Source organism: Ictalurus punctatus, chromosome 19, assembly GCF_001660625.3.
Source record: "Ictalurus punctatus breed USDA103 chromosome 19, Coco_2.0, whole genome shotgun sequence".
Taxonomy (NCBI): Eukaryota; Metazoa; Chordata; class Actinopteri; order Siluriformes; family Ictaluridae; genus Ictalurus; species Ictalurus punctatus.
The window spans coordinates 10,616,654-10,629,165 of NC_030434.2; the positions used below are offsets into that span (position 1 = coordinate 10,616,654).

The window sequence follows — 12,512 nt, forward strand, 5'->3', positions numbered from 1 at the left end:
TTTTTTAAATTTTTTTTTTATTTTTTTATTTTATTTTATTAATTTTTTTATTTACCAATGTGGCTCATTGCACAAAATAGCATTTTAACTTAATTGATATCAGATGTTAGTTGTAAAAAAAAATAATAATAAAAAGTTAAAAAGTGTGTTACTGGGCATACATTTAAATTTCATATGCTCAAAAATTGATTTGCCTCAGTTTTATATAAAATGTTCAGTTACACTGTATGTGGATAAACTGTTATGAAGCAGCTAATCAATTGAATCATATAATGCATCAATAGAGTCTACATATATCTGAAATTATGATAGGAATAGCTACATACTTTATGATCTACTAGCCAAAACGAAGTGAAAGCAAAAGGGACAAGATAAAATGATGGTCTATAGATCATCTACTACACTTTAACTACCGGGAACTGGCCTTTCAAAATAAAATGACAATAAAAAGACACAAGTTGAAAGTCTATAAAATGTGTATAGATCTACTAAACATAAAAAATCAATTGTTAACATATTATTTAGAAATACAGTGTGTCCCAAAAGTCTCCATTCAGAGAGGAAATTAACATTTTTTTAGCAAAATTTTTCATACTTACAGTATGGCACTTAAAAATTTATGAACCATTTCATATTTTCTATATATCTGCATAAATATGACCTAAAACGTCATCAGATTGTCACACAAGTCCTAAAAGTAGACAATTATGAAGTCTACAATTATACCAGCGATTTCTAAAGGAAAATGTCAGGACATCTGTCTTTGAACTGAATTTCAAGAGAAAGTGGGTCACGCAGCAAGAAAACGACCCTAAACACACAAGTCGTTCTACCAAAGATAACCAAAAGAACGGTTAAAGAAGAATAAAGTTCATGTTTTGGAACGGACAAGTCAAAGTCCTGACCTTAATCCAATAGAAATGTTGTGGAAGGACCTGAAGCAAGCAGTTCATGTGAGAAAACTCACCAACATCCCAGAGTTGAAGCTGTTCTGTACGGAGGAACGGACTAAAATTCCTCCAAGCCGGTGTGCAGGACTGATCAACAGTTACCAGAAGCGTTTAGCTACAGTTATTGCTGCACAAGGGGGTCACAGCAAATACTGAAAGCAACGGTTCACATACTCACAGATATGTAATATTGGATCATTTTCCTCAATAAATAAATTACCAAGTATAATATTTTTGTCTCATTTGTTTAACTGGGTTCTCTTTATCTAATTTTACGACATATGTGAAAATCTGATGATGTTTTAGGCCATATTTATGCAGAGAGTCAAAGTCCTGTCCTTAATCCAGTAGAAATATTATGAAAGGACCTGAAGCAAGCAGTTCATGTGACGAAACCCACCAACATCCCAGAGTTGAAGCTCAGTAAATAAATGACCAAGTATAATATTTTTTTCTCATTTGTGAAATTAGGTTCTCTTGATCTACTTTTAGGACTTGTGTGAAAATTTATGCAGAAATACAGAAAATTCTGAAAGGTTAACAAACTTTCAAGCACCACTGTAGTTTTGTAAGTAAAGTTACATTTTGCTAAAAAGTGTTAATTACCCCTATGTATGGAGAATTTTGAGACATCGTGTATTTCATAAGCTGGTTGATGACTGTCGCCTTACAGGTTGTTGATGGTGAACAGATGGTTTGTTCACAGTTTGTACATTGTCTACATGTGCACAGATGGACTGAACAAAATAAGTGTTGCCAATTGTTCTTGAGTAACAGGTACATATGTTTTTTATTAAACTGTTCATGTAAGTATCTGAATGAAATAGGAGCTTCAAATATTACAGTCCACTTTATACAGTGCTGTGGAAAAAAACACAGTATAATCCCCCCCCCCCCCCCCTTTTTTTTTTACATAACTGTTTGTCACAACCTGGAATTTGAATCACTCTGATTAGGAACCTTGATTATAATCCGATTGAAAATGAATGACTTATTCATATTATTAATTATTAATAATATTTGAATAAGACATTCATTGTGTCAGTAAAGATAAATGACAACAAATGCATATTGATAGAGGACCAGCAAACAGTGCCTTCAATCACAGCCACTGACTTTATAATGGAGTGAACTAAACTCTTAGGTATCTTTTTAGCTTTGAGATGGTCTTGTATCCATACGTCCCATTTTTAAAAGCTCCTATTACTTCATTTTGGATGGTGACTATATATCACTGATAGGCCGCACAAAGAGACAGTTATTTATGCTTGTGAAGTAACATAAAACGTCATACAAAAAAGTCTTACACATGAGTTGGCAAATTAAGTGACTTGGCAAGATAATATGTTGCATGAGAACAAGGCTAGTCTTACAATTGCATGTTTTTACATTTTAGTAAATTGTTCAAAGCATTGTTTATTTATTTTTAAAATTTTTTTATTTTTTACTTGACAGTGCAATTTTTTTTGCTTGAGAAACTTGAGAAACGTGTATAAATACTATATTTGAAGTATGATACAATATCCTTGTCTCACTTATTACTAATTTAGGGGCTCCAAACACAAGACTATATAAAATACAGTTTTATGACAATTTTGCAAAGTTATAGTTCACATAAAACCAATAGACCAGTAGGTTTCATGACATAGTACATACTAACGATTGATACAGATTGATACAATGTATAATTTTCAACTGGAAACATAAAAAGTGAACTCTTGTTAGTTAAAAGTAGCTCTTATTAGTGGGCTCACTGGTGTAAATCCTATGGGGTTATATTGTAGGTTTCTATCCCTTCACTATACAAGGCATTAAAGAATTTAAAGCAGCATTGCTAATCTGCTTAAAGCCTTAGTGTTGTTTATTATAAATAGAGCAGCAGGAACAGGAACCGTTCCAGTCAGAGAGTGAGATGAAGCTTTAAAATGTTCTTTTTCACAAAGACGTACTTTTGATACACAAAAGTGCAATTCTAGACAACACACATTTTAGTATGACCACATGCACTGTCCACTGAGAACAAACCGTGCTCACTTCTCAAACACACACACACACACAAAAAAACAAACAAGCAGACAAAGACAGATTTATAAAAATCTATGAACGCTCATTCAGGTGACAAGCTTAGAAAGAGACAGACAGTTTGAGAGGAACAAATGAAAAGAGCCAATACAATATAGAAGTTACATAAACTTGTTGATTAATGATCTATGCAAAATGTAAAGAGCTTACCTGTAAAGGCCATAAAGATAAAAAAAAATGTTTAAAACTCCGCATGGATCATTAGAGTGAATAAGAACACAGCTTAGACAGTCAAGAGAGAGATACCTATTAATAGATGTGTAATACTACACTACCACCAGAACCATCTAACACAACTGCACAGTTGTGTATGCATGACTACATGTTATTTTCTGTGCACCAACAAACACACCCAACAGTGGAAATGTCTGACTTACTTTTAACACCAGAGTGGGCATGATCTAGTTAACCTCTTATCTAGTGATCTAAGTCACCAAAGTGAAGCCCTTTTAACTTTCCATTCTACATAGCAGAGAATTTGTGCATTTGGGACAAAGCACCACGTTATTTTTCAAATAAAAAGCAATAATGTGGAGGCATAGATTATCTTTGTTGCAAATACAGTCAATTAGCCAAGACACATTTTGTGTCCAGAGTTAACTTCTTTAGATTTGGACAAGTAAACTTAAATAAACGTAACAGGCATCAATTTATCGTCATATACATACAGATATGGAAAAAGTACAGATAAATTATACTTAAGTGAATGTATCGATAATGCGTCAAAGTTTTACTCAAATAAAAGTAGAAGTATAATTTCATGTGAAAAGGTAACTTCTACTGCTTATCTAAAACTGCTAAAAGCAGCTGGGCTGTTTTGCCTGAAAACATCATTTAATCTCGGTAAGTTTGCTGGTCATATGCATTAAATTAGTTAGAATTAACATATCATGTAAATGACCAATATTTACCATTAGCTAGAATTTGACTTGCTCCTAGACTAGCCTGATGCTAATCTAGCCTAGCCTGGCATTAGCAAAGAAAACAGGCTAACGTAGTTACATTTAACCAGTTAATGTTAACAAATTAGCAAAATTTACCTCATCGTGCTTTTTCAAATTAGATGCCTTCTAGAGAGGCAAAGGTTGATACAGTTAATAAATTTGACTGGATGCTTTAAACTGAAATTAAAATAAAATGCAAGGGACGTATAGCATACAGTCACTGGCGGGATGAGAAGAAGAAGCCATTAAAAGTTGTAATGAGTTTGTGATTTCTTGGAAAAATGTAATTTAGGGAAAAAGTATTCTGTTTCAGTAACACTCAAGTAAAACATAAATACCCCCAAATACTACTTAAGGAGTGTAAAATAGCAAAGTACTATTAATCGAGACTTTTCCACCCCTGTGCACACAGCAGGAGTAGTAGTAATGTAGCGAAAAAGCTGCACTGAACCATCCATCAGAGAACGGCAGTGTTAGTTCAGCGTTTAGAACTCCAGACTACTTATGGGGAGGCTGTGAGTTCAAATCTCAGTGTTGCCACTGTTGGGTCCTTGAGGAAGACCCTTAACACTCATCTGCTCATCTCAACAGTAAGTCGCTTGGGATAAATAGTATCTGCAAAAAAAAATGTAATATGCCCAAGACAGGCCAGGTCCAGAGACCAGGCAGGCAGTTCTACGACCAACAGGACTGACTTGTTCATCTCCCAATACAGTACCTCTCATACAGCTCCACGGTGAGAGCAGGGTCAGTGAAAATCACACACTACATTAGGCATACTGTCCCGTCTCTTACTAGGCTCCCTGTTGTAAGTAGTTGGAGGATGTGAAGAGTAGAATTCAAACACATACGCGTCGTATCTGCTGTGTGGGAGTGTTGGAGGAGCACAGTGTACAGGCACTAGCACCCACACACGAGCATGCGCATACATACACATTCACACATATCTGTGGGTGGACTACTTTGTGACTTCTACAACTTCTGACTTCTCAGCTTATTTTACATTTTGATGGTTTGGCTTTTAAAAACATTTTTTTTCACACTGCGAGACCATACGAGCCTTGATGTCTGCCACTTCCTGTCTTTATGTAATAATTCAAACTACACACTTCCTGTGCCAGAGAGGCGCTCAGATGGAGGGAAGCTAAGGTATGGGGGGGGGAGCATATAGAAGCCCTAATGTCATGGCTCTGTAATTAGACCTTTTCCGCCCTTCTCAGTGCTATATTCAATATTTCATCAAGTGCTTTTAGGTGAGTGAAGTCCAGCTCTAATGCTCCAGTTCAAATGCTCCAGTAGGGATCAAACATCAATAACCCCTTTCAACAACAAACACTCATACACACACACACACACACACACACACACACACACACACACACACACACACACCCACACACACCCCCCCCCACACACACACACACACACACACACACACACACACACACACACACACACACACACACACAGTATACCCTGGCTTGCCAGTCTGTTAGTTACTGGACTGGAAAAACTAGTGGGCAGGCTAATGTAGTTATAGTTATTTTAGGTCATTTGCTTTGGGGTGTGATAGTTAAAAAAAAAGTTTGATTTTCCAAGAATAAATGTTAGAGAAATTTTAATGTAACTAAAGAAAGTAATATGTTCTAACAAAGTAGGGAGGTTTTTACTTTCATGTGGGCATGAGCGAGCAGTCAGATATGAAGCTCCTGGGACAAACAAAGACCATGTTTCGTGATGTATTTATTGCATTTACTTATGACATGCTGAAAGTGCTGGCATTACTATCTGTTTTTTTTTTTTCTTTGTATTATTTATTTATTTTTTTCAGTTAAAAAATGGCTATTTAGGCCACGCCTACTTAAATCTGAATATGGGTCCAGATACGAAGATATTGGGAGCACTAAACAAATACAGATATAAATATACATAGTGCCAATGTGTGTATGCATTGGTAAAGTCAATGTATCGCCCCCTTCATATACAGTGAGATCCAAAATTCTGAGAGTAGAATTTATTTTTTTTCATTTAGAATTGGAAATAAACAAGGTTTTAAAATGTCGAAATATTTAAAATAAAGAAAGTAAATGTTCAACATCTTGAATATTTCATATTCAAGATTCTGCATTATTTCTAGGTCCCTATTTAAATGTAAGCAAATGTGTGATATTGACCGTACTAACCGTTTTGTACAAGAGGTCAGATTTTCCTCATGTCTAATCTCTTCTATTGAAGTGTGTGTTCAGATGTTCAGACCTAAAAGAGGTCATAAGATTTTACACAAACTTGTGGAGTCCACACCAGCTCGAGTACACACTGTCATTAAAGCAAAAATAGCACGTACCAAATACTGGCTCTGAAATTCATGTACATTTTTCAAAGATTCTACTTTTCACTCTTTATTGTCGGTAATATCATTTGTAATAAACACTGGTATATTAAATTAGAAAAGAATGCAAAATAAAAGCATTTTCACTAGTGCTCTCAGATTTTTGGACCCCACTGTACATATAAAGTGACAAGTATTCGAAACAGCAGCTTCAGAAGAAGACTGTATTTCATGCAGCACATGCAAAGTACACAAAATTAGAACAAGAGTAGCATCAAGACAGAATAACTGCACTGATTCATGTGACTGTGTGGGTAGATGTAAAGGAGAAATGCTTTTTTTGCTACATTTTAAAAGTTGCACATTGTGAGAGCTGTGATGGAGTCAGCAGCTAGTGCCAGCTACGCTATAAATGCCCCCCACTTTAAAGCGAAAACAACAAGCCAAAACCTAACTTTTTAGATCAGCACTTGATAACATGGCAAATGTATGATCATCATATAACTCAGTATGCTATAATCACGAGATGTTTGGACGTCTAATGTGTAGATGTGAGGCATGGTTAGCTTACTCTTACAAAAGATTGCATCAGTAGTTCTCCTACAAGGTAATGGCTTTTATTCAACTAGCAGTAAAATATAGGTAAAAGCACAAATTTAGAGATAGGCCATTTGACCATGGAGATAAGAAGATCTACCGTGTGTTTTTCTAAAAACATGAACCAAGAAAAAAGAGTTTCAGGCCTGCTATGGAAGAGCATGCACTATTTCAAAATTTGAGTGCTAGGAGAAAAAGCTGTGGATGGAAACTGCATTTGACCTGCTTTGATGAACAATTTGATGAGCGAATTGTTCCATGTTCAACAGTCAATTTTTTTTTTTGCACGTCACACATTGTCACTTTTGTGTCCCTTTTGGTTTATTTTAATGGCCAAGGCCCAGTTCTTTCAACGACTTGAGATGGAAAAAATAGATAGACAGTTCGGTAACAAATATTACTTTTAAATGACTATAAGGGTAATGTGTTCAACTTCTATTTACATCAAGTTGTAAAGTTATTGGAAGTTAGAGGATAGTTATACCAGATGAACACATAGAAACACAAGGCCTTATTTATAAAACACAATCAGTTTTGATCTTTGTATATATATATATATATATATATATATATATATATATATATATATATATATATATATATATATATATATATATATATGGATTTGTTCTGACCTTAAAAGTGTAGTGCCAATGGAGAATTGTAAATCCTGATATTGACGTGAAAATGTTCTTAGACATACACAAGCTGAAAAATGTGTACAAAGGTTCTTTTTTTGGTTAAAAATTAGAATTAAATTCTGATTGATTAATTAATAGATAGATAGATTAAGAGACAGACAGACAGATAGATAGATAGATAGATAGATAGATAGATAGATAGATAGATAGATAGATAGATAGATATGTGCATACATACATACATACATATATACATACATACATACATGGACAAATATTTATATTTATATAAATATTTAATCAACTTTTTTTTCTACAAAGCATCCAACATGTGTTATTTCAAAAGCTGTTATCAGTAAGTTAACTAGGATGTGACTTTGTTAGAAGAGCATGTAAAGAACATGTTGTATTGCTGCTTGGCCATTTTAACAAATAAAAATACCATATTACTAATAATATGCAGTCCCATCTATCTAATATGTCACCTGTCATTTATATTTAATGTGCATCCCACTATATAAAAATATTTGGGGCGTTCTCTTGGTGGAGTCAGTGAGCTCATTCATATCCACATAACTTCAAGATGATCTGAGATGAATATTTATAATGTTTTTCTTGGAGAGTCTGGACGTTTTAGAAATCATTTTTAGGAAACACACTTTAAGTCATACATCCAGGACTCAGGGCTGAGTCTGTAGGATTGTAAGCTTTGGGGAAATAAAGTGTGAACTGTCTAACTGTTAGAGAACTAGGGGTTCCAAAAACAAAGGTACTATACTAGACAAAAGATGCCAAAAAAAACAAAACAAACAAACAAACAAACAAAAAAGCTTTTTGAGGAATTCTTTCTCTTAAGAATGCAGATGATTGGGTCTAAGCTCTGACCCCTCATGTCACCCAGATAATTCTTTACAATTACTCATGATGACAATGATGTAGTGGAGGTAAAAAGGACAGTAACACAGCACAAGTTGAATCAGTCTGTCTATTTTGTGTATCCATGCATGTTCTTCTCTGTGTATATATTCCAGAAATACAACTTTCATAAGGACAAAAAAAGTCCTCGTGATAAAATAAAGAACCGGTTAAAGCAAGTAATGGTTCAGAATGAACTACATGTGGAAAATCTGGACTTCTTTAGCTCTTAAGTACTCTGCTCTGGATTGTATGGATCTTTGTGTTTTTGGTAGAACATGCTTATAGCATTAAATTACTAAACCTGAACACCTCCCAACTAAGCTGAAAACCATTCCCCACATACCGAAGAATTAAAGCGAAACATTTCCATATAAAGAATGTTTACATGCTATTCTCAGTGCAGACCTTTCAGAGCTTCGGAGTAAATAAACTATTTTTTTTGGTGTAGTGAAGTATATGTGGTTTCCTGCAGTTTCCTGTAAGTGATGCTGGAGAAAAGCTGTTACATATCGCCTGCACTCAGTTGCCAGCTTATTACATAGACTGACACAACCAGTAAACAGTCAACCTCATGTATATTTTTAACTTTCCAGCAACATTGGATTCTAACTCAAATTGCATACACAAAATGCTTACAATATACGTTCAGCCCTAATTTTAATATATCATCTGTTAAGCTATTTGTAGAAAATCTAATGTGTGCTTTCAGCACTGCAGATGAAAAGCCAAAGAAATGGCAAACCACCACTTACCAACAGAAATGCTCTCCAAAAAGCTCCCAATATTTTGGAAAGCAGGTGGTCTTGTGTTGCGCTGTGTGAGGCTGAGTTAGTTTGTGAAGGCTGAGTGTACTTCCACGTGTGCAGAGCCAGAGGTGGAGCCAATAGTACACTTCCTCCAGTCAAGCAAAAACATAAAAAAATGCTGAATATCACTCGGCTGAAAGTATTCACATCAATATTAAAATCTTAGTACTTTTTGCAGTATAACTATCAAAAATAAGTGCAAATGACAAACAACAAAGGACATATAAGCACAGACCAATGCAAAATTAGGCCTTTTTTTCTGTATAAATCAGAAATATTTATACAGTTAAATAAATTTTTTAACCTTGAAGTTTAGTTAAATAGTTGCTTAAAGAGTTGCTTGTATATCCCTTATAGACGACTATACTTTAATAAACTAGTTGTTACACCATGTATATATTCAGCGTGTTCACACAAACATGAGAAATGACCACATGAAAAATGACCTTGAATTTGAAGTGGCTAAACACAGTGACAGCATTCCAAGAAGGATTACAGTTGTTTTGAAGGCAAAGGGTGGCCTTACTTATTATTAGGTCGTAGATATTAATATATTGTTACAGCTTTATTTCGTCCACCCCATGTTCACAATGAGATTTTTAAAAAATGTTTGATCCCTACTGGGTCATTTGAGCTTTGGTAGCAGATTACACCTAGACTTCACTCACCTAGAGATTTTTGATGAAATATCAAATACTGAATATAATATTGTGTATGCAGAGTTTACTCGTAAGATAGTCAAAGTGAGGTCAAACATATGATCTCCTTTATTGGTAATAGTGAATCTTAAAGTCTAAGTCTAAAGGAAAATTCTATATATCCACCCATCTTCTATACTGTTTATCCTTCAGGGTTGCGGGGAACCTGGAGCCTACCCCAGGGAGCATTGGGCACAAGGACAGGGTGCCAATCCATCACAGGGCACAATTACGTACACATTCATACACTATGGTCACTTTGGACATGCCAACCTGCCTACCGTACATGTCTTTGGACTGGGGGAGGAAACCAGAGTACCTGGAGGAAACCTCTAATGTCTTTTAAAGTCTTTTTACTTTTATATACATAATCTCTAAGCTAACTAAGTACTCTGTGATTTTCCAGCGTGGCCAGTTTCATTTTTTATAGTTCCTAGTCCCAGTTCTAGTTTCCACAGTTTCAATTTCGATTTCTCTTTATTTTTGTGTAACACATTTAACGACAGTCATTAGCACGAAGCAGCTTTACATCAGCAATGGGAACTCCTTGAAGACATTCAAAAGAAACAATAAAAGGGAACAAGGGCAACTGATCCTCCTCTGGCTAACATCTGATAGTGGAATTACAGCACATAGTACAGTTTTACAGTGCAAAAGTACAAACAAGAGAGACTGTTGTATATACAGAAGATCTTTGAGAAGTCTGTACAAGTACAGTATATAGGAAATGAGGAAATGAGAGCAGTTCTTGCCTGGTTTCTCACTGAAGCTAAGCAGGGTTGAGCCTGGCCAGTACCTGGATGGGAGACCTCCTGGGGAAAACTAAGGTTGCTGTTGGAGGTGGAATTAGTGAGGCCAGCAGGGGGTGCTTATCCTGTAATGCCCCAGTATAATGAATGGAGACACTATACTGAAAAAAAAAACACTATCTTTCAGATGAGACATCTCATGGTCATTAAAAATCCCAGGTCACATATAGTAAAGGAGTAGGGGTATAACCCTGGTGTCCTGGTGAAATTCCCCCATCGGCCCTTCTCTATCATGGCCCCCTAATAATCTCTATATCTGAATTGGCTACATCACCACTAATAACTGGTATGTGGTGTGGTTCTGCTGCACTATGGCTGCCCTCACATCATCCAGGTGGGTGCTACACACTAGTTTGAGGAGACCCCCCCACCCCCACCCCCAACCTATGTAAAGTGCTTTGAGTGTTTAGAAAGGCGCTATATAAATGCAACTGCAACTGTTACAGATTTGGGGCAATTCAAAAGGGTGTTTTTTTTTCCCTTTTAATTTTCCTTTGCTCATCACCACTCTCACACAAACATATATACATGTACTATATACCGCTGCTCACTGAAACACAGAACACTCATTAGCAAAACCCCCACAGGTGCACGTTCATACCACTCACTCTCCTGATTTCAACCTCCATTCACAAACTGGTGCTCAACCAAGCCCCACCTCTACACACGTCAACCACTTTAAAGCTTTAAAGGTCGTTCTGACGATGGTGGTTCCCTAGAGAGAGGAGTTGGGATCTGAGGTGTGCCTAAAAGTTCATCTCAACCAACCCCAGTCCCCTATGGAAACCATTTCTCCCCAGAGGTGGCCCAGATGCAAGCAAACTTGGTCACGTTAACCTCATACAGCACCACAGATTGCCTCATGTGTGGCTGTGCACAGTGGCCTCTACACAAGAAACACATAGTTTGGGAAGACCTCCAGGTAATATTTGACCTGAGGGTAACTGAGGAGACCCACATCAACTGGACCAGTTCTGTGGTCCTTGTAACTAAGGTGGATGGTTGGGGTTCACTTCTCACTTTTTAAAAATCAAACTTTTTTTTTTTGAGGTATATTCAGTGGTACGCATTGACAAATTACTAAATTGGTCACGGCTCACTTTTCACTTTCATCTGATACTGGATTTAATTAAGAGACATCCTCTTGCTTCCAATGTGCCACACATATTCCAGCTTGGGTTACACCAATTAGTCAGAGTTAGGTTGTTCAGAGCCCCAGCCATGTTTCAATGACAAATGGACAGAATTCTTCGAAATGATCATCTGGAGCAAGGACTGACAGTGGACATGTAGCACCTGAGGCCTGTCCTGTCATACTTGAGACAACCTGAAGAGGAGTGTGTGTGTGGATGTGGAGAAGTGAAAGAAAGATACATGTCTTCTTCTAGGTAAATGCTACTCTTTCCCATTATTGCAATCTCTTGTTTTGCTCTCCCAACTGTTTTACAGATGGTCAGTGTCCCAGGCAGTCAGAAGGGGAAAACATTATGTCCTTTAAACAGTTCACAATCTTAATCATTGCTGTATGGTTTAGCAAAAAATTCAGTGTTGCATTTACAGCTCATATCATGTTTACGGATATTTACAACCAATAGAACCATCCATCCATTTTGCTTATTCTACACAAGGGCACAAGGTGGGGAACACCCTGGACATGTTGCCAAACAATCGCAGGGCACAATCACACACATTCACACACCCATTCACTCACTACGGACAATGTGGAAATGCCAGTCAG

At 36.3% G+C, this 12,512-nt stretch overlaps 1 protein-coding gene across 2 annotated transcripts in view; it reads right to left on the reverse strand.

The window, feature by feature from the left end:
* Nucleotides 1-9,318, reverse strand: part of prkcq (protein kinase C, theta) — a 29,046-nt gene extending 19,728 nt beyond the window's left edge. The window contains exon 1 of one of the 2 annotated variants that reach the window (XM_053688283.1): nt 9,214-9,318. The gene's annotated coding sequence lies outside the window, so the exon portion shown is untranslated. Of the gene's footprint in view, nt 1-3,182; nt 3,569-9,213 lie in introns of those variants that run through there. The other variant, XM_053688284.1, reaches the window with a different exon arrangement.
* Between the last annotated feature and the right edge of the window lie 3,194 nt (nt 9,319-12,512).